The sequence below is a fragment of the Phaenicophaeus curvirostris genome, chromosome 1 (assembly GCF_032191515.1).
Source record: "Phaenicophaeus curvirostris isolate KB17595 chromosome 1, BPBGC_Pcur_1.0, whole genome shotgun sequence".
Lineage (NCBI taxonomy): Eukaryota > Metazoa > Chordata > Aves > Cuculiformes > Cuculidae > Phaenicophaeus > Phaenicophaeus curvirostris.
In genome coordinates this window covers 87,402,460-87,428,947 of record NC_091392.1, presented here as the reverse complement: position 1 = coordinate 87,428,947, position 26,488 = coordinate 87,402,460, and positions in this window count along the sequence as shown.

The following is a 26,488-nucleotide window of genomic DNA, read 5'->3' as shown; positions in this document are numbered from 1 at the left end:
GCTCCATGAACAGAGTGTTGTGCACTGGAAAACGTGTTGGATGGGCTCAGACCTAAGCACAAAACTGGATGTCAAAGTGCCTGGGCATCCTCCCCAGTTTTGACACTTCCTAGCCACACTTTCAAGAGCTCTCATGGCAGGCAAGTCCTTGTCAGTAAAGCCATCTTTCAGCACTATTCGTGGCCCAAGCTTCGCAAATACAGTAGGTTAGATATGAGGTGTACATCCTTTGCAGCTCCACTGAGGCTTCTTGCCGCAGGCAAAGGCTAAAAAGTTGAGATAAGGGCTGGATGAATCCCACTTGGGCTGGGGACCTCATTTTGTTCCTTGCATCACAGCTCTGTACTAACTCCAAGTGCATTATTTCTTACGTTACTCAGTGCAGCACTAAACATTTTCTCCCAGTTCAGAGAGTCCTTGTCTAGATTCATGGTTGTGCCTCTACAGACCCTGTGCTCTTAAGGTTGATTCACAAATGTGAGTCCCTCATGTCCCACCTGTATACATAGGTGTAAATAATGTGTCCTGGTTTATATAGGGACTAAGTACCACCTGGTTCAGTACTACACTGAATACTGGTAAGGAAGGCACATACAATGGGAAGATTGGTCTGACCAGCATTAAAGAAACAACTTTCCTTGACTAATCACCAGTATCAAAGGAACAGTGATGTCCTTCTTTACTAGAAAGATTTGGATATGCTTTTATCAGAGATCTCCATGGCTTCTGGGAAGAACTCGCAAAGGCCTCAAAGAAGCACAGGGAAATCCCTCAAACATGTGCCCCTCTTTGCCATGCAAGAAGCCTGAAGTATTCTGCTTTAAACCACAAAATTTATTCTCCAGCCCCTTCTGCGAGGTGCCTTGGAAAAGTCCAATTTCAGGCGATTACAGCATGGGGCAACCCATGCCTCTAGTGAAGAAGAAAGCAAGATCTTTCCTGAGAGAAAGCTTGATAAAGAGAAGAAAAAGCTAGCTGTCACAACACCCTTCTAGCACACTTGTCATTCTAGGTACCAAGCATAATCTTCTAAAAACTCACAAAAAGCAGAATATGGTTAACACAAAAACCTCAAGCACAGCTGTTTCATTCCCATGAGTCTCTGTCAGGACAATGAAGATCAAGATGGTGGAATTGAAACTGAGACCTCAGTGGCAGCCTCAGCACTGCTATTTTTTTGCATCGAGCAATTAAGCAGTATTTACAGATGGAGAACTCCAACCCTGAAGTTGAATCGGGTCAACTCGCTGGCATAATCCTGACTGTTTGCAAAGAATGCAAAGGTCAAGCCCCATTTCCCTGAATGTAGCAGAAACCACAATGAACAGCAGTTTTCTCCCTCATTATTTTCAGGTCTGCTTCTCCAGTTAGTTTTGTCTCCAACACATCCTATCTACCTGCTTGCTTTCAGGTTCATATTCACAACTGCTTCCCTCCCTTCATTTTACCCCTGATTTTGCTGCTGTTAAACCAGAAACCTCTCAGCTCTCAAAATATTTGCCTCGTGCCTTAATCGATGGCCTTTTCTCTACCTCCAGAAAGGACAGCTGTATTTTGCCTGGAAGGAAAGATCCAAGGCACAGCCACCAACATTCATTATGTCTCTGCCAAGAAGGATGTCACTGTTGTGGCTTCTCTTTGAGACTTCTTTTTCGGGCAGGTCCTTCATTACTTCTACTAAGGATCTATAAATTCATTCCCTCCCTAGAAGCAAGCCATTGATGCACAGGTAGCACTACACACAATCATTCACAAGAGATTAAAAAGGCTGTAGGTGTGACAAGCAAAGACGTACTACCACTCATCCTGGTCTCATCAAAAGCACGTCTCTGTCTAGGACATAACAATCCCATAGCAGAAATATCCTCTATTATTCTTTATCATCACAGCTTCCCTATTTCTTACCAAATGTACCCTGCCTCCAGCCACCACATGCAGCCCGAGCAGGCTACCATCTCATTTTGTGCTGCTCTGCAGTGCTAGAATTTTCAGTCAGGAACAGGCCTGGTAGGTAATGGCAAACATGCCCATGTAACAACATCTCTTGTTGTCTTAAACTTCAGTCTGGGCTCCTGTGTGTTTACTAACATCCTCAAACCATCAATCAACAAAGATGATGGAATACCAGCCATTTGCAAGGCAGGGACTGAAGGCTGTATTCAACTTTATTAAGGCTTTGGCGCCCATTACAGTATGCAAGAACGTTTATGAATTACCTCTGGACAACTGTTTCAGAGGTTCAGGGAACTGTAACTACAAGGCTGTGGAGCTGTCACAATCTGAATCTGAGTCCAGAGAAGAGCAATGAAACTGGTGAGGGGGCTGGAGAACAGGCCTTATAAGGAGCGGCTGAGAGAGCTGGGGTTGTTTAGCCTGGAGAAGAGGAGGCTGAGGGGAGACCTCATTGCTCTCTACAACTACCTGAAAGGAGGTTGTGGAGACAAGGGTGCTGGCCTCTTTTCCCAAGTGACAGGGGACAGGACAAGGGGAATGGCCTCAAACTGCACCAGGGGAGGTTTAGGCTGGACATTAGGAAAAAAATTTTCATGGAAAGGGTCATTGGGCACTGGCAGAGGCTGCCCAGGGAGGTGGTTGAGTCACCTTCCCTGGAGGTGTTTAAGGGACGGGTGGTTGAGGCGCTGAGGGACATGGTTTAGTGATTGATAGGAATGGTTGGACTCGATGATCCAGTGGGTCTTTTCCAACCTGGTGATTCTATGATTCTGAATAAGGGAGAAACATCCAAGTGAAATTTTAGGCTTCTGATCTGAAACTCATGGCAAAAGTAAACTTCAAAACTACAGCTGTGAGAGAGGTGAGCCCTCCTGCCCCATCAAAGGCTTCCAAGTTTCCCTGGTAGTAGACAGGTCACTAACATTAACTGTTTCATTGCTGGTTGATAAAAGGAGAAAGGAAAAGCACTGTATCGAGAACTACAGAGAGGACTTTGTCACAGCACTTCAGCATAGAGTTTGCAGCTCACAAATGAAGGTTGGGAACACATTTCCATTTTCATTTCTTTTGGTTCTATCCTGCCTGCAAAATTTGCATAAGTTTGAATGGAGATCAGAAGTGGGTTGCATCTCCTGAAGTAACCAAAGGGTTAATTAATCCTTTTGCATACCAAAGCAAATAGAGAAAATTATGAATAATGAAAATTTTAATGAAATTTGATTCTTTTTCTCCCCTCTGCCCCAGCTTACGGAATACCTCTGAGTAAATAGCAATTTCCTTATACTTGTGTTATCAGAATTTATATGAAAAACATCCATGCCTTATAATATATTTTGAGGATCCCAAATATTCAGTTTGTGAGCTGCAATGATTCATCCCATTTGGCCACATTTGCCACTTGGTAACTTCCTGCTTATCCCTTGGGTGAGCTGATGGGCATGTCCAGTGTAAAAACCTACTTGTGGGGTTTTTCAACTAAATTCTCTTGATTGCAAGCTCTTTCTACAAGTCCTCAATTTACCTGAGTTAGCAATTAACTTCTTTGAATCAACAATGCTTAAGACCCCTTGTGTTCCCAGATAGCACAGTGGGAGAAGTGTCTGGAGGAAGGGAAGGGAACTTCCAGCCAAATGGGACCATTTTGTACACTGGAGGAGAAATTTAAACATTTTTGTAATTGCATTTTTTTCTTAATGTTTTTTCTTAATGGAGAAGCTTCAGGGTGGAGACAGAAGCAAGATAAGAAGGACAGGGAGTCTTATATACTTTCAAGTTTCTGTGCAAGTATCTCACACATCTCCAGGCCTCCATTCAGTACACACTTGAGTTTGCACTTAAAATTACACCTAATTCCCAAAAAGCTATCTCCAGCTTTTCCAGCTAGTCCTTTCATAACAGTCTTCAGCATATGCACAGAGGTACACATGCCTATGCACATGGCTGAATAATGGCACAGTGCTGAACTGAAGTCTTCATTACTAATGTATGCACGTGTATGCACACACACATATATGCAAGATGCATGGCTCTGTCTTGTCTGTTCTGCTACACTTTCCCTTGAGAGATATCACTGCAGCTGGGCTCGCATCCCTTTTCCAGCACAACGCACCACATTCACTCACAGAATTGATCTGCCCTGAAAACCACTTCTCTCACATTTCTAAATCTCTTGGTATAAAACCTGTTATTCTCTTCACATTAGGCTATTCAATACCTGTCACTTTCCCCCCTCAGAAAAAATTGACTTCCGAGTGACATTATATGATAAGCAGTTATATACTGAGACTTCTAACCAGATGGAGCCCTTCCATCACTGGAGGCAATGCAGAGCATGTGGGATAAATGCTCACCATCATGTAGTCCCTCTGCTCATTGCCTCACAGAAAGAGCTGCTCCTTGCCTCACAAAACCTTGCTGTTTGAACCTGCTCCACAGTTCTGTAGAACAGATTCTCTACATGGACATCTGTGATAGTCCCAGCGCTGGTAAGGTTGGTGCTCTCTAGGGCATATTTACAGCCAGATTCAAACCTTCTTTTTTTCTGCTATCCTGTTTTATCGATTTATACCTTGTATCTCAGCCATTATTTTTGGACATAAATCTGGCCCAGCAGCTTTTGGGACTGAATCAAGACCCCACAAATTGTTCCAAACCTGGAAATGCGTCCATGGTGTATCTCACCCTGAGGAAACTCCCAGCTCATTCCAAACAAAGGCGATGTAGGTCAAACAGCACAACAGAAAAATACACGTGCCTCCAGACTGCAGAGTAATGCAGAACCAAAAGCAAAGCAGAGTTAATACCTTGCTAAAAGTGAACAGCAAACTGTAAAGGGACATGGGGTGTGTTCAAGACATTAGGGCTCAATATCTAGTTTTCTGGTTAGAAGGTCCAAGAGGTCCTGGGATGTCACTCATGATTTGCATCTGGTTGTAGATGCTTCTGCAAGCCCAGTGCCCTGCCCTATTGTACCAGTACAGAGCACTTCTGGTACGGACTCACCTCAGTCACCCCAAAACTCCCTTACCAGTGAGTGTATTCATGGGATTCGCAGGACCCTTCAGAGGTCAATAAAAACAAATGCTATCATTAACATAATAGCACTCAAAATAGGGAAAAGGAACTCATACTTTCAGCATCTTAAAGTAGAGTTTGCTGGGTTGTAAAAACAGCCCACCCAGCCAGCCATTTGTCATGGAGCTTAGCTCTGCCATAAAATGCTAATCAGCCTGAACAGTCACGTTCCCCTTGCGCCATATCTTTTTATGAGCACATTAACATGGTCGTTGGGGAGAGAGGACTCATATGGACACAAACACGTACTGCAATCATTTATTTCCCCCTCAAACTCCATCCCCAGTGACTCTAATTCATTTGCAGGAAGCAGTTTTCCTTCCCCTCCATTGAGGTGGTTTCTGGAAACCAGAAACCCAGACATGCCCAGACCACCAAGTTGTTGTGTCATTTACTGCATCAATTTATCCCCTCTGACAGATGTCACAGGAGCAGGTAGAGCTATCTCTTCCATAAAAGAGAACGCATATGCTCTCTTTGCAAGGAGTCATATCATGTGGCTCACTAGATGGAGCTACTTTTTATTTGGAGTAAGGACCTGGCAAAGGTTTGATAAGTCACTTTTTTCCTTCAGACACAGAAAACGATCCCTCTGTATGTGATACAAAGATAGAGATGGGAATAAAGTTTGGTAATACAGATACAGAGATACAGGTCACTGCCACTCAGGCTGAGAGAAAGCTAAAGTCAATTTTAGGAATAGATAGCCACTCTCTGTAGGGCACCTTCGTACACGCATGGTGTGTGATGCAGAGTAAAAAAGAGGAAACAAGTGAGAGGAAAGAGTACAAGGATATTTGTCTTGTGCATTTAACCCCCTGACTGGCCTGGGAGGTGGTGACCCCCACATCTGTGTTCTTGGCGTCCAGAACAAAAGCACTGCAAACAGACCCAGAGTGTCATTGTACTTTGCATTATCACCTTCTCACCAGAGTTAGCCACATCCACTTGGGTGAAACAAGAATAAGGCAGTAGTAGCTTTAGTGCAAATGATTTCTTTTTTTCCTAATTCTTTCTTCCCCCACCCCCATCAGTGAATTGTCCCCTCCTTCCATCTCCTATTCACTCTCTATCTCACTGTATGCAAACCACAATCCCCCTTTTCTTCTTTCTGCTTTATTTTCCTGAACACTCATTAACTGCTCACAAAGGACCGTGCCTGGAGGATCGGAGCTGCAATTATCTCCTGGTTCTGACCCGTGTTCAGCGGTCATAGATTAGCATCAGCAATAATAATGGAGTGCGAGATGCAGGCAGCTGCATGCTGGGGATTTGACAAGTATCCAGACTGCTAGAGCCAAGAAGGGAAGGGAATCCACTCAAGAGACTGTGTCCTCCTGAAAGTGGACATGGACGTTGCAATTTCGTCAGGGGGAAATTCCAGCACGTCCCTTACACTTGTTGCAGGAAGATGATCAACTTGTCCTCCAGTATTCCAGCTGTAAATCCTGCCTCTATTCCCATTCATTCTGGTGTGCCCATGAACCTAAGGCAAGCAAGAAATTGTTCCTGGTACAGTTACTCTCCTGACTTCCAACTTTGCACATTTTTTTAATATGCGAAGCAAACAGATCACCAACCATGCACATTAGTGAGGAAATACCTCCTAGACTGCTAAAATAGTTCTGCCTTTTCCCACCTACAGTAAAAGACAGAGGAAAATATTAGACGTGACTTTACTAGTTTCTGGGATTCATACCCCCTCAGGGGTACGAATTGCACCTTTCACCCTTTCTGTTCACCCACTCATCTGTTCACAGCATCCATCCATCTCCACAGTCTCAGTGGACCATACTGCAATTATGATTCCACAGCAGGCTTCAGCTTGGGTCTCCTTCTCATTTTTCTTATCTTTTCAACAGCTTCATTTGCTAAATTCTGTGGTTTTGTTTGTATACGGTCTTATAATTTCTTGGTTTCAGTTACTGCAAGCAGGCTCTGACAAACAGGCAAGTCCTGTTATATGCTTGGAAAAAAATAGTTGATCTTTGGCTCAGTTTTATCTCCTCTATCCATCAACACTATTAGAGCTGTCTCTATGTCACATCCTTGACTGAACCTTCATCACATAAAGTCCAGGATGTCAAACCTCTCCTGGCAATGTTGGAATTTGCTTGTCACTTAACGCTTTCTGGGCACTACAGGTTTTTTTCCCCTTCAATTGGGAATTTGTGGACGAGATTCCAAAGTTCAGGGATGTATAAGTTCAGGATAAAACTTCATCTATTTATTTATTCAGGAATAAAATTATAAGCCTAGCTGATAGGCAGCAAAAAGCAATAGATGCAGGTACAGCTATAAAGGGACTGGCTCTGGACTTTGTTCATACTCTCTTCCAGTTAAGATGCTTGATCCATTCCTGACCTCTTTTGAAATATCCAGTCTTCTAGAAAACAGGGACAGAATTCTCATTCATCCTGTCTCTGGATAGCTTAGAAATAACACAAGAATAGATCCTGTCAGAGTGTATCAGTGCTCCCTGAATCTGGTATCTGCTGACACCAGGACTTTTGGAAGTATAGCGATAGTGAAAATAGAAGTATGAAAAAAAATCAATCGATACTTTCTGAATCTCAGAAGCTGTTTAGCTTTGGATTTGGAGAAAATTCAGATTTGATTTTTATTGTAGCTGATTAACTCTATCCTAAAAATATCCCTAACTGTATTTTACAGTTTTAAGACATCTGAAAAATGATGCAAAGAAAATCTCAAAACCAATTGCTTGAGTTTTTAAGTGTTTGCAATTCAAGTAGCCACACACTCACTTTTGCACATTGCTTTAAAGATCAAAATTATTCTTTTCCCCTTGGCCTGAGAACTCTGAGCAGTTAACTTTAAATTTCTGTGGACAGGTATTTTACACCAGGAGCTCTTACCTGCTTGCTGCAGTGAAGTAAGAGGCAGTATTGTGAGTTAGATGACCAATCACAAGTGCAGACTGAGTGAAAAGAGAGAGCGTAGAAGGAAGAAAAAAGGGTGAGGGGGGCAAAGTATCAGCATTCCACTTTTCTAAACACAGAATATGTATTAAACATTGTTTGCAATCATTTCCAATCCGCTAATTTCAAAAGCAAAACAGGTTCCAGAAGACTTGTAGCAACATCTACATTTTTTGCCATGCGTTCCAGGCCAAGCACAGATACACTTCACCATGTAAACCCTTTTTAATTATTGCCATGAAATTGTTAATTGATCATTCATTGCCCTCTTTGGAAATCGACAGTTAAGCTACCACTTCTGCTCTCATCCTTGCCGTTCAGAAAAGCACAGGATTTTGTCACTGAATGGACCAGGGAGATAACCCTAGTCCTTCACATACATGCAATATTAAGTCCAAAGCATGCTGTTACTGCTGAGTAAAAGTCTGCACTCCCACGCATTATTTATTTCCATTTGGTAGGCGAACAGAGGATGCTGCTTTGCAGGGCTGTCGATCCAGCATGAAATTCACTTTAGAAAACTGTTTTTAAAGAAGAGAATATCTGCATGAGGGAGGAGAGAACGCGGGGGAAATAAATCTCCTGGTACTTTCGTTCATTATTTAAAGCAACTGTTATTTTCTCTCTTACTTTTTTTTCGAATTTGATATCTAAGAGACAAAATTTCTTCTACTAGGCACCACTGGGGGAAACAGACCATGCGATCAGAGTTTCAGAGAATGCTTCTTTCCCGCATTTCAGGCAGGAGGAACGTCCAGAGGAATAGAACAAGCAGCAATGGGAAATCTGAAAAGACTTTGAAATGCAGCTCTGATCTCTGCTGGTTTAAACCTCACACAAGCCACTGCTTCAAGAGCCTATGTATCTCTCATCTAGCACTACAAAATACAGAATGCAAGGAAGGGAAACTAGGAAGTGAGGGCAGTTAATGAGAGGGAATTTATTGGGGCTCTTCCCGCAAAACACCATTACTGCAACCACTAAAATAAGCATCCAACCAGAGCACTCACCTCCCTACATCTCTGAAATGGTCTTCTTGTAGTTCATCTTTGACTGCTCTGCTCAGATCAGGATTCACTAGCTTGAAAAATACAAACGCTAAAGAAGCTGCAGTGCCTGACAGTATCCATTATTTTCTTCCAGAAGCTAAGGCCCTGTTCCTCCCTGGACTTCAGGTGGTGGAGGGTGGGTAACTGTCTCTACTGAAAAAAATGCGGTCTGGGCTCAGACCTGAACTTAGAATCTCAGAGTTAGCCCTGATGGTACTTGGTTCAGTGTCATAACTGAACTATGCAGCTGATCCTGTCCCTGAAATAAACCAAATGGGTACCTAGATCAAAACATGCTACTTCGTGAATTTACTTTTTTGAGACCAGCAATTAGTCAAGGGTAACTCGTGCACTATAGAGAAGACTATCAGATAAATGCAGAATATATAACCTGGTATGCCTTTACAAGACAGGGGAAAATCCATATATCATGGGATTTCAGGTAGGGAACACAGCATCAGCAAGCTGGAGGGAAGAACATTATTAACGAAGCACTTTCACTGAGCTACTTGATAACTTTGGATGAGGTTAGTGGAGTCTGGAGGATATGTTAACTGTGTGCATACACAGAACGGGCAAGCCTTGTGACTGTTAATGGCTTTGTTAAATCATTTCTCTTAGCAAGTCTGTCTGTAATAAAGGATTGCAGCAACTTCCCTCATTTTTTAAGCTGCTTTGAATCTTACACATGCGAAGAATTAAGTACTGGCATTACAGCTGTAAAATTAAGGCCCTAAAAAGGTCAAAGTCATCAGCTTAATTTTTGCAAAGAAGATAGAGCAACACTGGTATCTTAGGGTATCTGATTAGCTGGACCTCACAGTTTTTTTCTGATGTCTACCTTACTTTGACAACTTTTTCTCTCCCAAAGATTTCTGGATGTTTTAAGTTAATTTTGTGATACCATAAAGTACCAAATTGCAAACATAAAGGGAACCCATATATTTATTTCTGCAAGCAATAACAGCACTGGCTTCTCTATCTAGTATTCCATCTCTCTTTCCCGCACTCCTTTCCTACTCTAAAAAACCCTAGTAATTAAATTGAGGAGGAATTCAGAGAAAGAAGAAGAAAACCCTGCAATCTTTGTGTCCTATTCTGTCCCAGCCCTTTCTGGCTAACTGCCCAACAGTAAGGCTATTTATAACAGGAGATTTTTTTTCAGGAGGTAGATGAAGAGCTCTGCTGGATATCCATCTGATAGGCAACTAATCAGCCATCAAATCATAATGATTTTCAGATGTGGAGCAGGGTCAGATGCCAAAGGTGAAAACCATTAACTGTCCTGCCAATTTGCATACCTATAGCCACATGAGAGTGCTTGAGCTCTGGAGGATAAAAAAAAACATCCACCAAACCAGGCATAAACAATGAAAAATGTGAACTGAGCAGCCTATGTTTCGACCATCAGCTTTCTCCCCATATCATTGAATAACAGAATAGCTTGGGTTGGAAAAGACTTTAAATATCATCTACTTCCAACACCCTGTGCCATGGGATGAGATACCTTCCAATAGATCAGGTTGCTCAAAGGTTGTTTTAAGGAAGTGGAGACCTTCATGTTGACAAGTGACGGAGACAATATCCAGTCCAGCACACTGTCACTGTGCCACAGCCATCCCAGCCTCAGAAGAGAAAGCAAATAGTTAGCCAGGCCTTTTTAGTGTGCTACAATCACTTCATCAATAATTTTTCAGAGCATGCTAAACCTAAACCCTTCAAGAAATCTATGGACTCCATCGTGTTTGAAATCCCAGCTTCACTGATCAGTACAGGAAGACCTTGTGTTATTTACCATGGGGGAAAATATTGCTCTGCAGGATCATCAATCCAGCCTGAAATTCAATGTGTTGAAAGAAAAGCAAATCTGCATGGTGAAAAACAAAGGCAAACCAAAAACTTGCCAAAGAGTTGACGCCAGGGAAGGCAAAATGTGGTTGTTCTATTTCCAGCCAGGGGAAAGGGTTGTCTATGGTAGGCAGGATAGGGGACAAATAAATATGCTGGAAAAATGGTTCTACAAGAATTATTCAAGTTAAGTTTCAAAGCAAAATGAAAAAGCAATTAAGATAAACTAGGCCTTTATATAACCCTTCAGATGTGTTATAGGCTGTTTCAAAATGCAGGTGGAACTACTCATCAGAACTGGTTTACACGGGTTTAGAGATTTAGATTTCCCTTTCCCTTCCAGTAGGAAGACTAGAAATGGACAGGTATTTCTATTTCAGTACCAAAATTTGTCTCAAGTCATGTTTTCAGCAACTAGTGGGCCATATAACTAATTGGACCACATTCACACTCCCTTTAGCCACACAGACCTCCTCCTCCATGGGATCCACTTTTTCTTCAAATCTAGCTTCAGAAACTATTCCTTCTTGTAGTCTACATGGAAGCTAGTGTAAAAGTAAATCCTGGTATTAAAAAAAAAAAAAGCCACATAAACACCTAAGAACTATTCTAATATATTTTACAATATTTATCAGGGAGAAGGAAGAGTAATAATTTGCTCCCTTCATCTATCATTCTCCTGGCTCCACTAGTCTCTACAGAAAGACTTTTCTAGCTGTTGCTGAAGGAGTTTATATCTCTCTCTTTCTCAAAGAGGAGGACAGAGGAGCAGAAGGCTTCCTAGTTCCTTTCCTCAGGCAGCCTGGTTGAAGAGAACTGCCCTTTGACAATGAGTATTACAGCAACACTCCACAGAGAGGCTAGGATGACGAGTTCAGACCTAGACATCTAAACTGTAGTTTAAATCTATCATCTTCCAAGTCTTGGCAGATGAAGATAAGTCTCGTTCTCCCATGAGATGCTGTAATCTTGCAAAAAAACCTCCATGATCTCAGGAACAGACTTCATTTTAGGAATCCAGCCACACTGACACCAAAACTACAACTCTCTTGATACAACCACAGCACTGTAGCATTGAACTATCCTGAGTTTCTGTTTTACTGGACTTGCCTTGAAGGGATAATTTGACTCGAGATCAAAACTGACTTCCCTATCAAAAAATAGTCTCTATGTGTTGGCAGATGTCTTTGCCCTGTTGGTTAGAGTACCATCATCAATTGGATCAGATTAGAGGTGATTTCTTTCAATACTTGCCAAAGATAGGAAAGTATTTGACATTTTTTATGTAAGACACTAATTAAAGTGAATTAGAACCTGTCTGACCCATGACGGTATTAAAATAGCTACAGCAGAACTATGTTGTGTCCCTGTAAAAGGAGGATTTTGCATTTCTGCATACAACTCATAGGGATGGGAAAGGAAGGAGGTAGGGAGCAAGGCTCCATGCTATACAGGTTTTTCATCCTTTGAAATGATCGAATGGGTACACCTGGATGGCATGAACACTGATAAGAGAATTCAGCTGTCTGCATATACGCATATTCCACTGCGTGGACAGGGGATTTCACAAAAAGAGTGTCTCTCTCATATACTACATCACAAGAGTCACTCTTAAAGTGAAAGTCAAATGACTAAGGGCAAATACACAGATCTACCACCTGAATGCCCATCTATTGTTTATATAATTATCTACTTTTTAGTTATCGAGCTAACCTCCACATCTTCATGTCAGACACCCTCCTAGACAAAAGTCTCTTCACAGTGTGTCTGAACATATGCTGATCCTTGCCTTTCAAAAGTAGTAGAGCTAAAAAAAACCATGCCCTGTGCCAATGCCACCTGTACACTTAGAAGGCAGACACTAGGCTATAGCTGCTGCTTTAGTACTGGACAGAATGGCACACATGCTACATGTCAAAATATGCTTAAATTGAGACTCTGAAGTAAAGGCGCGGGCTGTATCTTCTTCAAGGTGGCTCTACACCAGTTTGCATAAGAAGCAGGACATTAGCTAGGCTCTCTTAAGCCCTAAGCTGACATACTGACTCCAAGGCTGTTTTTTTCCTTTACTGATTACTTCAGTGGCCACTTGTGTGGCTGCTGTTCTAGGTACAGAAAAGGGGAAAAAAAACAGTACAAAGCAGTACCTGAAAACTTTCATCTGAATAAGACCAACCCAGCCTCCTTCTAGAGATACTTGTACCCACATTCTTCATTTATCTTCATTTCACACTTTTGTTCATGCCAAATAAGTTGTCTCTGCCAGAGAGCTTTTGGAAAGAGGAAATGTCATGAGAGCCACTGCAGTTATAGATCCAAACCCACACCAGCTGGGTCAGTGCAGCCATTTGAAAAACTTCTTGTTGCTAGGACCATTTGTTCATATACATATGCTTCTATTTTCATGCATGTCTGTTTCACCAACCTTTCTTTCTTAAGCAAAGGCTACCACTCTCCACAAATTCACAACAGTTTGCTGCCAGACTCTAGATGTCGGCAGAAATGTGATGTTTGCAGCAGATTGAAAATAAACTTGCCATGCAAGTGCCAAGTTCATGGCATGGGTGCATTTTGGAGCAGTGCTCCTTGCACTCTGTGAAGGGAGGTCATAAAAAGCAGTCCTCAGTTAGCCTGTGAAATTGTGCTGATTGGTAACACATACAGATGGATAAGGTAAAGAGGTAAAGTGGGATCCTGGTGGCCTGTAGGAAAAGCTGAGTTTTTCTAGAGTATTGTCATAAAGCTGGCTGTAACCAACCAATGAAACACAGGGTTTGGTCTGTTTCTTTATAGGAGACCCAGCTTAAAAATAAACCTATCCCAAAAATATGCATGTTTGTCTCTACTGACAACACAAGATGAACAGTATAGTCTAACTTTCAATCTAGCATCCGGTTCTTCTCCACATAATCTTACTAACACCTACTCCGGGATGGCAGAATGGGCACAGCAACGGGTAAGAACTACTTAAAATCCTTACACCATATATAAGGACAGCCAAACAGTCCTGGGAACACACACATCTTTATTTTCTCATTTACTTATGTCTACACATGCCTCACTGTGATGACAGGAGAGTGCAAGAGTAAATGCGACAGGTACATTTCAGGGCAGTTCACAACTTGAGCAAAGGCCAAATGGGACCAGCAAGGTAGAAACAAAGGCCAGAGGAAATAGCATGCTGCTGCTTCAGGGTGAGTCTATCCCCCAAACCACGCCATGTCACTGAAGCAGTAAAAAAATTCTTAAGCTGGTTCTGGTCTGCTAACTTAGAACATCTCAGGGGGCATTCTTCTGGAGAGTGCTCTTGACCGTATCCTGCCTTTCCACAGCATTTTGCAGGCTCACTGTACAAAACACTCATGTATTCTGTCACAAAATGGAAATTCAGGGATGAACCTCCCCCATGCTTTCAAAAGGAGTCAGAGCCTGATTTATGGCTTTATGTCCAACCAATGCTAGCTTGGTCAGGAGATTCAGAGTTTCTGCAAGGAGAAGGTTGTTTTGAAGCCTTCTGAACTTTTCTGAGCCAGAAGAAGGTCTGAAAGAAAGCTTTAATATATTTTCCTGGTGCTCTCTGTAATAATCCCCCAATGAAACATTTGCTAGCTAGAAGGAATAGAGATTCGGTATCTCTGCATCAGTGCAGGATACAAAAAGCTGTATGTTACTGCTCAGGCTAGGTCAGGGCAGGCTGGGTAGACCTGTCACAGCAAAATCAATTTGCCAGGGATGCTATGGCTTAAGGATCCAGTGGCCCCACCTTTGCAATACTTTGTCCACCCCAGAAAGTGTGCCTAGGGAGATGTGGCAGTGCTGTATGCAGAATCATAGAATCATAGAATAGTTAGAGTTGGAAGGGACCCTAAAGATCATCCAGTTCCAACCCCCCTGCCATGGGATGGGACATCCCACTAGCTCAGGCTGCCCAAGGCCCCATCCAACCTGGCCTTGAACACCTCCAGGGATGGGGCAGCCACAGCTTCCCTGGACAACCTGTGCCACTGTCTCACCACTCTCATCATGAAGAAATTCTTCCTAATGTCTAAATCTGTCCTTCTCATTGACCAACACCCCCAAGTCCTTCTCTGCAGTGCAGCTCTCAATCACATCATCCCCCATCCTGTATTGAAAATGGAGATTGCCCTGACCCAGGTGCAGGACCTTACACTTGGCCTTGTTAAACCTCATGAAGTTCTCATGGGCCCACTTCTCCAGCCTGTCCAGGTCCCTCTGGATGACATTCCCATCATTCCAGGGTGGCGACTATACCACTCAGCTTGATGTCATCTGCAAACTTGCTGAGAGTGCACTCAATCTCGCTGTCAATATCATTGATGAAGGTATTAAACAGCACCAGTCCCAGTACAGACCCCTGAGGGACACCACTTGTCATAGATCTCCATATGGACTTTGAGCCATTGACCACTACTCTCTGAATACAACCATCCACCCGGTTTCTTATCCACCATACTGTCCACCTATCAAATCCATATCTCTCCAATTTAGAGAGAAGGATGTTGTGGGGGACTGCGTCAAAGGCTTTACAGGAGTATAGATAGATGACATCCATCGGTTTACCCATGTCCACTGCTGCCATTACCCAATCATAGAAAGCCACTAAGTTGGTCATCAAGGATTTGCCCCTGGTGAGGCCGTGCTGGCCGCCATTAATCACATCCATGTGCTCCATGTGATTTAGCATAGCTTCTAGGAGGATCTGTTCCATGATTTTCCCAGGCACAGAGGTGAGGCTGACAGGTTAGTAGTTCTCAGGGTCGTCTTTTCTGCTCTTTTTAAAAATAGGCACCATGTTACCCTTCTTCCAGTTGCCAGGGACTTCTTCTGATTGCCATGACTTTTCAAATATCATGGAGAGTGGCTTGGCAACCACATCTGCCAATTCCCCCAGGACTCTGGGATGCATCTCATCAGGTCCCACAGACTTATATATGCATGAGTGCATGGCTACACTTAGGCCCTGGCTGTACAGACGTGACAGAGAAACTCCAAGGCAGTTAACACAGGACTAGGGCTCTAGCACAGCACAAGCACTTCTTGGAGGCTGGTTTGCCTACTTACACCAGCCATTTGACTCTCCTGATATGCAACAGACTGGACTCAGAGTACAGAACACCTGAAAATGCCCATATCTTTCCTCCTACACATTAAATACTATGGGTTATTTCTACCACTGTCCTTTTTCTTCTAGTACTCCTCCACCTGGTGCATTCTTTTTTTCTGTTTCTCCAAGATCTCATGCAGCCCACATGGAGAAGAGAGCCTGCTACACTCAGTTTTGCTACCCTTTCCAGCATGACTGCCTCTCTTGTACCCTTCTTACCATGAGGAACCCTTGTGCACAAGAAGCCTTCCTTGGGATAGTCAGGCATTAAAGTAGCACGCAACTTGCACAGACTACAACCTGAGAGAAGAGAGAAAGCCCTGGCTGCCTTTGTGCAGCATGCTATCCTTACTCGCACACCTCCCAGCCTACCCCAGCCTCTGTGTAACATCCACTCAGGTGGTCCAGTCATTCCCATCATTCTTCTAGAAACTTTGACTTACAGGACGACATGCAGAATGCACCTGTGATTGTCCCCTAATTCACACAACCCTCCCTCTCTCTGTCCCTGCCAGGCATAGATGATCTGTGGTGGTTTCAGAGCACTACTTTGAAACCTCATGAGTCAAACCCTAGTATCCCTTAATATTTGCTCCCAGCGTGTAAGTGGTGCCTCATGCTGTTTTCTTCCGTGACCTCAATATCCAATTCCTGTTCCCCTTGGTTGCTTCACTTGCAGGAATAATCCCATCTGTGGTGAAGATAATACCCTATAACCACTCTTCAGTACACGTAGTCCTTCTAATTTCTTCCACCAAACCCCCTACAAGGCAGAGCGAGGTGCCATGTGTAACCCACGCATTCAGCTAACACAAAAAGCCTTTAAAAACAGCTCTTTTAAAACTTCAGACTAATCCTATTAACTCCTAGCAGCAGGTGTGAAGGGGTTGATACACCCAGTCTTATGCCTCCCACAGGTGCAGAGATGTTCATGGGGCACTCATGCCCTCACAGGCAAGCACACAAATGTTCTCCCACACAGACCTGTTCACACACGTACCCCACGCAGCACTTGCACACAGTTCTGCTAAATAGCATTTTACCAGGAGAGATAATCTGAACGCATGTTGTTAGGGTGTAAAGAGAAAGCAGAGCTCCAGGTCTCCATCAGAGATAGGCACTGGTTTCTCTGAGCAAGGCTTCAACACATGCCTGTGATTTTATCTCCCATGTCCATTTGTCATTAGCATCAATTTCTGATTTGGTGGCATATAGAGAGCATGATGTGATCTCTGTTGTCTCTCTCCTTTCCCCTGGGGTTAGGCACTGCTTTTTCTCATTACCTTTTTGGTGAAAAGTGTTTATCACAGCAGATAATCTGAGAGAAACTCCTTCTTGAAATCATTTGTCTTTTAGCCATGGGAGTAGGAAGTGTCTCACTGTTTCAATTTGTCCTCTCATTTTAAAGAGTCATTCTTTCTTACACTACTGTACTTCAGTTCTGGTCATCCAGCTCTCAGTTATAGTCTGTATTTTTGCATATGTAGAATAAATAAATAAATAAATCAGACTTGGCATAAAAGAATTGGGTGTAGAAAAAACAGTAAAGGGGGCACATTCCTTAGTTCAGGCTCCTCACCTGCCTGTTGGACTAAGTTTATCTGTCTTCGCATGGCAGGTTTAATGTCAGCAGAGTTACAGGTGCCCTCTTCCACAGCTTTGGAGCTGCTCCACTGATAGTATCGCTAGGCAAGTGGGCAGTGCTCTATAGGAGAAGACACAGCTTTCACGTCTGTTTTGGTTTTGAACCTCCAACACTTCACAGCACAGAGCTGGCTGCTTCAAATCAAATGACTTGAAGTTCAACAGCCTTTTCTGAGCTTTGGTTAGAAGTGAGAAAGGAAAATTATTCTGTTCTGTAGATAATTCTACGGGAGTCATTGTTTAATGCAGAGAAAAGCTTATTGTGATTAATATTTTTCATCTCTTGGGAAACCTGAAGATTTTTTCATTGTAAACTGGCAATGAAAAATTGAAATTTCTTTTCCCACCAATGGAATGGAAATTCTGATTCAGAATATTGACATTTTTGATCAAAACAAAGCTTTCTGATAATCTCTGAAACAAAGCATTTAGTTTTACAGAGGTAATAGGAAACATTTTATTTTAAATTGTTTCAACAAATGAAACATTCCTCTAATACACTGCTTACAGGAGTTGGTTCCTGGCCTCATTGCAACTCCAGTAACACACTCAGAGAAACAGGAGTCACATGGGGTGTTGCCTCAAGTTGACCAAACAAAGCTCACTGCACTGCCTCATGTGTTTAGAGGTCTTGGGTTGTATGTAGCACACAGTAGAGAAGGAGGTGTTGGAGAGGCAATATACCCTAGGGTAACACAGTTTGGAATCAGATCAGAACAAACCTGCATTTTTTCCTGGAGAAAAAACCCCTAAAAACATTTACAAAGAACATTCACACAGATCCAGTAAAGATGCCAAATGTGGAAGGAAGGGGAATGGGAGTACCACCTCGTGTAGATATACGATTATAGAATTCTACTGCTGCTGTAATAAAACATATAGTGTGTTACCTCTTAAAATCACTCCCACTATCTGCCCACATATAGCAGAGTGGACCCACATGCCACCTCTTGTTCAGGGACCCATATGCAACACCTGGTTCTATGTGCACACATGGATCAGAGCTCACACTGTGATAGCTCAAATCCACGCCACAGAGAAACCTGCAGGATTCACAGGCAAAACTCAAGAGCAGGAATAACACCCTGATATCCTACACAGACACATATGGTCTTACACACACCCATGCTAAAATGATGCAGGACTTGCAACATCTTTTCCAATATTTTGTTGGAATTGTCCTAGTATCAGGCATGCTTACTCATCATTTTAATCCCAAACACACATAGCGTTCAGCCCTGCCTCTCACAAATCATCCCAGCTCCCTTGGGAGAGGAAATCTGGCAGCCACATCTCCACTGAGACAGAGGCTGCAGTTTGTGGCAACAGGGAGAAAAGCACCACCGAAACCTTACGAACAGCCCTGGGGTCATTCACGTTTTCTTCTGTGCCTGAGAGGAAAGGAAAAAAAATAAACAAACCACAGCTGTGAATTTATTGACTCTCCCTTAAGAATCTCTGAAGCAGTAAATTCCACCTTCATGGCGCTGGCTAATTAGGCATTTATTTAACTCTGTTGCTGTGTTTTTTTTAATGACTCTCTGCTGTTGTTTGAAGTTCACTGTCTATTATTTGCAATAAAAACCTCTGTCATATATTTGCCTCATTATTCCTAACAAATAGTGCATTTCCTGTCTATCCTCTCCCCCTCCACATCCCTCCGTGCCACCCTCACCTCTCTGACTAACACTCCCAGAGTTTCAAAGACCAGCTGTTATCATTTTGTCAACGAAGTGCTTTTGAGAAACTTCTGTCACGGGCTCCAGCACAGCAGAGGCTGCTGAATAAAATATCAGCCCTTCAAAAGGGAATTAAGGCAGAGAACAAAAGCAGCAGGGAGAATAAGAAGAGGAGAGGCTGGTCCTATGGTCCCCTATAGCCCAGCAGTTTAAAAGAAGGAACCCTTCATTGACACTCTGAGGCAGTGACCTGCAGATGGGCAGGACAGCTGTGGTGGCCAGTTAATTGATGATTATGGCCTTTGTCATGAGAAGGGGAAGAAGCAGTGCAACACTCTTTTTAGGGAAGAAGTAGTCCAACACTTAGGTCAGTGGCATCACTTGAGCGCAAGTTTTATCTGCTCCCAGCTACAACTTGCAGATCTGACCCCACTCTGACTTCCTTACACTTGCCTAAATTTATTATGGAAGCATATCTTCCAGCCCAAGAAACAGCTGTTAATTTTTTTTTCCAGGTAAACCATATATTCTCCTAAAACAAGTCAAAAAAAGGAGGGTTAATGCACTTTGTTTCCACTAATTATTTCCAGATCAGCAAACACCACTGCTACCTTCAGGAGAGCAAGAATGAGATCAGTGAAAATACAGGCGCACATCAGCCTTGTCTTGATTCCTGGGAAGGTGATGGAACAAGTGCTTCTGGAAACCATTTCCAAACATATTAAGGATAAAAAGAAGATAACTGGGAGTAGTTAGCATGGATTTAGGAAGCAGAAGTCATACCTGACCAACCTGGTAGCCTTCTACAACAAAATTATTAGTTTAGAAGATGAGGGAAGGACAATAGTGTGTGTTTTTCTTCACTTCAGCAAAGCTTTCAAAACTGTCTTCCATAACATCCTCAATGGCAAACTGATGAACTGCAGTCTGGATAAGTGAAGAGAGGGGTTGAAATCTGACTGGAGTATTGGGCTTAAAGGGTTGTCATCAGTGGCACAAAACCCTGCTGGATGCTAGTCACTAGTGGTGTTCTCCAGGCAATCCAGTACCATTTAACACCTTCATTAATGACCTAGACAATAGGGCAGAGTGCACTCAGCAAATTTGTGCAAGATACAAAACTGGGATAAGTGGCCGATGCACCAGAAAGTTGTGCTGCCTTTCAGAGGTACTTTGCCGGGCTAAGGAATTGAGACAAAGAGAATCTCAAGAAATTGAAAGGAAAATGCAGGGTCCTCCATGCAGTGGGAAAAATAGCCTTATGCACCAGTGTATACTGGGATCTGACTGCAGAAGAGGCTGAGTCCTGTTCAACAGCAAGCTGATGATGAGCCAGCAATGTGCCCTTGTGGCAAAGGCATTCAGGAGCCTCCTGTGAAGAAAAGCATTGACAGCAGCTCAAGGGAAATGATCCTCCCTTTCTACCCAGGGTTCTTGATATGGGCTCCCCAATGCAATAAGGACACAGATATACTGGGGTGAGTCTAACAATGGGCAACTAACATGATTAAGGACTGGAAGCATCTGATGTATGGGAGCCTGACACAGTTTGGATTGCCTAGCTCGAGGAACAGAAGGCTTAGGGTGAATCTCATCAATATAAATATCTCATGGCAGGTAGTAAAGAAAACCATCAGAATCTGGTCTTAGTGGTAGCCAGTGAAAGAGCAAAAGGCATCAAGTGCAGATTGAGATACAGGAAATTCCCCTTAAACATAAGAAAAGCAAAACATTTTTTACATTGAGGATGGTCAAACATTGGAACAACTTGCCCGGAGCGGCTGTGGAATCTCTAGCCTAGAAGCTATTCAAAACCTATCCAGACACAGCTCTGAGCTACATTATCACAGAATCACAGAATCACCAGGTTGGAAGAGACCCACTGGATCATCGAGTCCAACCGTTCCTATCAAACACTAAACCATATCCCTCAGCACCTCGTCCACCCGTGCCTTAAACACCTCCAAGGAAGGTGACTTAACCACCTCCCTGGGCAGCCTCTGCCAGTGCCCAATGACCCTTTCCGTGAAAATTTTTTTCGAATGTCCAACCTGAACCTCCCCTGGTGGAGCTTGAGGTCATTCCCTCTTGTCCTGTCCCCTGTCACTTGGGAGAAGAGGCCAGCACCCTCCTCTCTACAACCTCCTTTCAGGTAGTTGTAGAGAGCAATGAGGTCTCCCCTCAGCCTCCTCTTCTCCAGGCTAAACAACCCCAGCTCTCTCAGCCGTTCCTCATAAGGCCTCTTCTCCAGCCCCTTCACCAGCTTTGTTGCTCTTCTCTGGACTCGCTCCAGAGCCTCAACATCCTTCTTGTGGTGAGGGGCCCAGAACTGAACACAGGATTCGAGGAGCAGTCTCACCAGTGCCGAGTACAGAGGGAGGATAACCTTCCTGGACCTGCTGGTCACACCGTTTCTGATACAAGCCAAGATGCCATTGGCCTTCTTGGCCACCTGGGCACACTGCTGGCTCATATTCAGTTGGTTGTCAACCAACACCCCCAGGTCCCTCTCCTCCAGGCAGCTTTCTAGCCAGACTTCTCCTAGTCTGTAGCACTGCATAGGGTTGTTGTGCCAAGAAGGTTATATATATACTTCACCTTGCATTCAGTAGAGGAGCTAGACGAGACCATCTACTTCCGGCCTGAATAATTCTGAGACTGGAGGTTCTCTAAACAGTGACCACATGTCAGAAATTTCAGAACAATCTAATAAGAACTGCAAATCCAGAATATTTTAGTTCTGAAATCCTCAACATAAGAAGGATATGGAACTGTTGGAATGGGTCCAGAGGAGGGGTGCAAAGATGATCAGAGGGCTGGAGCACCTCCCATATGAGGACAGGCTGAGAGAGTTGGGCTTGTTCAGCCTGGAGAATAAAAGGCTCCAAGGAGATCTTAGAGTGGCCTTCCAGTACCTGAATGGGGCTACGTGAAAGCTGGGGAGACACTGTTCATGAAGTCTTGTGGTGATAGGATGAGGGGGAATGGGTATAAACTGGAGAGGGGCAGATTTAGGCTTAGCATAAGGAAGAATTTCTTCATGATGAGAGTGGTGAGACAGTGGCACAGGTTGTCCAGGGAAGCTGTGGCTGCCCCATCCCTGGAGGTGTTCAAGGCCAGGCTGGATGGGGCCTTGTGCAGCCTGATCTAGTGGGAAGTGTCCCATCCCATGGCAGGGGGGTTGGAACTAGATGATATTTGAGGTCCCTTCCAACCCAAACTATTCTATGATTCTATGATTTTGTTTAACCTAAAAAAGAGATGATTCCAAGTTGAAGAAATCATCAAAACTCACCCCTTAAACCAGAGTTTCTCTTTAAACATTTTATAACAGAAAAGTTACTCTGCTTGCTCTGCCATTAAGTAGCATACTTATCTGGAAGAAGAAATATTGTCTCACCTTGGCTAGTGCAGGAATGTTTGACCAGTGGAGTGTGTTTACCCAAAATGTGCTTTCTGTCTCACGAGGAAAGTAGTTGGCAAGTTACGACATCTCACCATCATGCAGTTTTCTGCCATTCATTATGAAATCTTAACATAGGTGGTTATTAAGTTACCTCAGTCAGGCCTGTGCTTTCCAGCTCTCCAAATAGCTATACAATTAGTACAAATCTTTTCTTCATAACTTAGCCAAGCTGTATGTATTCAAGTCTGTCCTTGTTAATAAGGTCACTCCAACCCTTGATTGCATTCTTGCTCTGCAATCCATTCAGCCTGCCAGATATTCTGGAAGTCAGGTGTCCAAACTCCAATGTTACATTTTAAAAGTGATTGTACTAGAGCTATGTAAAGAGAATGTTCCTCTCACCTCCATGACATGACCCTTTCAAGCCCAAAATCAGAGCACTTTTAGATTTACCCTCTGCTTAGCAGCTCACATAGCTGCTTTCATCATGACAAGCTGCTGCTTTTTTGCTTTGTGCAAAGTAAATGCAGATTTTAGATGGGATAGGTAAACTTTGTATGTATCTCTATGTATATAAATGTTACATACAACTATGCGCATATATATGTATATCTATATATATATTATATGTATTCCTCCTGCCTTTGAAAAGAAGTGACGTAGAGAAGAACATTTCTGGAACTTATATCCACTTCACCCAAGTGTGCTAGTTAAAAAGCTGTTTCAAATTTCACTACATCTCACTTCAATGTATTAAAAGCAGAATAATATAATTTGAAGCAACATTTTACTTTGAATTCTACTAAATTTTCTCAGAACTTTAAAAGGAAAGCAAACAATTTCACACAGAACCAAAGATTATGATCTCCCCTAGAAACTCTGAAATTTTTGTCAGCTTCTGTATTCAACTTTAATCAATTAAAATGGCTTGCATTTATGATTTATGTCACCTCAATACCTTGTTTTCTCTAAAAATCTGGCTCCTCATTAGTGAGTTTATACTAACTTCTCCACTATATTCAATGCTCTCAAATTATTTGCAGTACTGCACCTAGTTTGATGACATCCTGCCTCAAGACAGACAGACGTCAATTATAACTATTCCAGCAGAGAACAGGCATGACTGTAGGTCTATAAAATATAACCATAAATAAAGATCAAGTGTTGGGCTCATTCAGGAAAGGAGAAGAGACAGAGGCAAGACATGTCAGACTTCATTAAAAAACTGAATTATTAAATGTTCTGTGTGATTGTGACAGAACAAGCCAGAACCTTCAGGATATAATTGCAGTAAAATATATTTGATTTAAATGTTAGGAAAAGCTCTTTTGCTGGAAGGATGGATGGAAACTAAAGCTGCTTAGCTAGAGATAGCACTGAATGTATAAATCTGCACCATGTTGCATTGACTCAGTCTTTGAGAATGGTGAGGTAGCAAATGAAGTTGCAAGATCACAGGCATATGAGACCTCAGAGGAGAAAGTGTCTGTTTCAAAACCAAAACTGATTTCACTCGCAGTCTTTCCTACCTGTTCACAAAACACTAAGGTACAAGACATGAGTTAGTTTGCCCACTTGCCTTCCTGCCACCATTCCTTCAGAACATGAAGTCTTTCCCTTTTTTTCTTCCCTTGACCTAGGTGTCCTGTGAAGCTGTAAGTAGGATGGGCTGGGATCTGAATGACCTGTGCTCCAGGTGACAATTCCACATACCACTCTTCTAGCCCACTTTCTCCTGCTCATTCTGGTACTTCCAGATCTAGACCTTCCCACTACTTCTTCATTCATACCATCTGTGGCATACCTATTAGTTCTCTTTCATCCTTTTCATTTCCGTTAGCTTTAATGCACCTTTATTGTACCATCCTCCCATTCTCTTGTAAGAAATGTACATTATTAGCCTTCCTCTTTCCAGTCTTCCCTGATTCCCTTAAAACAGCTAGGAAAGTCCATGGCGGGGACATACAAGGCAAGTGCCATTCTCAGAGATAGACTGAGAATTTCTCCTAAACCAGTGGGGAACTAGTTCTGCACACAAAGAAAGTAAAGCATCAATTCAAGAGTTTCTTGTAATTAATACTCTTCAATGTATCAAGGTCTAAAGTAATTTTCACATCATTGTTTCTTGTTTAATAACACCAGAACTGGAGAGCTACTCAGAGTGTTTTCCTTCAAAGAGGGCTAGCTAAAGCAAGTCTATGAACACCAAGCTATGAGGGATGCCACCCTTTCATGAGTAGCTGGATGGGTGTGCGGAGAATTGAGGCATGAGGGCTTTCTCCTGGAAAAAGTAGACATTATGGGTGAAGAGAAGCATTATCATATATGGCTCTGTGGCTAAGTTTACTAGCCTGCTCTCTATGAAGAGATATGTTAAAGGGTTGGGAGATGTAGCTGGATGTGGGACAGGTAAATGAACAAGAAGCTGCATTTCTGCCTAAAAGAGATAAGCCTACACTAGGGGACATATAAACATCAAGACAATCCAAACCACAGTGAATGGTTCCTTTTGTTGTAGCACTTTTACTCCCTGATGGGAAAGGCAGAGCGGAAAGACCATATATTACCTCTGCCTACAATCTAACAGTAGTTTTCAGCTCGATCTTTGGAGCTCTTGTATAAATTGTTCCTGGGGGAAATCTGAAAAAAGTGACTTTGAAAATTAAGTTTATTACCAGTGGGGCCTAATTTACCACACCAGGGTCTATGCCACCCCTGGAATGAACTCATCTGCAGTGCCCACAAATGGAAAGATACTTAAAATTGCTACTCTAATGACTATACTTAAATTGCCGATCAGGTTGGGATTCAGGAAGCTAAAACTTCAATTCCAAAACATAGCCTGAGGCCACAGCATGTCTGAAGCACAGGTTTGACGGAAGGGGCTCTCATAGTGCTTCGCTGACTAATGGGATTAAAGGGTTTTCATTAAATCTGTTGTAGTTAAGGCTTTCACCTTATTGCACTTGCATCTTAAAAAGGTAAGTGTTACTGTACGATTTGATACATTTGACTTGGAAAAGATTAGCAGCCAGTTTGAAGTTTTCTATTCAAAGTAATCCACTATCAAAAGCTTCGCTTGAACCCCAAGAGTTTGGGAGTGAGGCTGTTTTGAATTCTAGTATTCAAACACGGACAGAGATCTTCCTTTCTGGCATTTGATGAGTCAAAGTGCTTTTCAAATGAAAGTAGCCCATACTTAAAGTTCTTATAGGTCCATCTATGAAGACATTTCATTTAGTTCTGTAACTATCCAAAATTACACAAATGGTGGTAATTTTAAGAGTTTTGAGGCACATCAGGTCACAGGCAGGAATCTGATAACAAAAGCAGGTAGAAGGCAACTGATGTAAACACCTCTCTCATCAGTCAAGTGCTGTATTTCCTCTATTTCTGCTACACTATGCTTTCCATTATGTCTGAGAGATCATCTACTACCTGTTGGTAGACCTCCACTGCAAAAATAATTCTGAAATTTCACAATGGATTTCATGATCAAATTTTAAGAAAGACACCAAGTGAAAAGAAAATGTACTTTGACCAGTGGCTAACATAGACGAGGAATCAAAAGACATAAGCCCAGTTGCCAGTCACTCAATGGCATATCAAACCTATATCTTCACTTCACTATCGCACCAGAAGGGAGTGAATTAGATTGCACATTAATTAAAAAGCCTCAGCATTTTTAAGTTCCTCTATAGGCAGATGTAAAACAGGGGAGGACAGTTTGTTAAAACACACATGTACATTTCTCCCAGTGTATTTCCTCA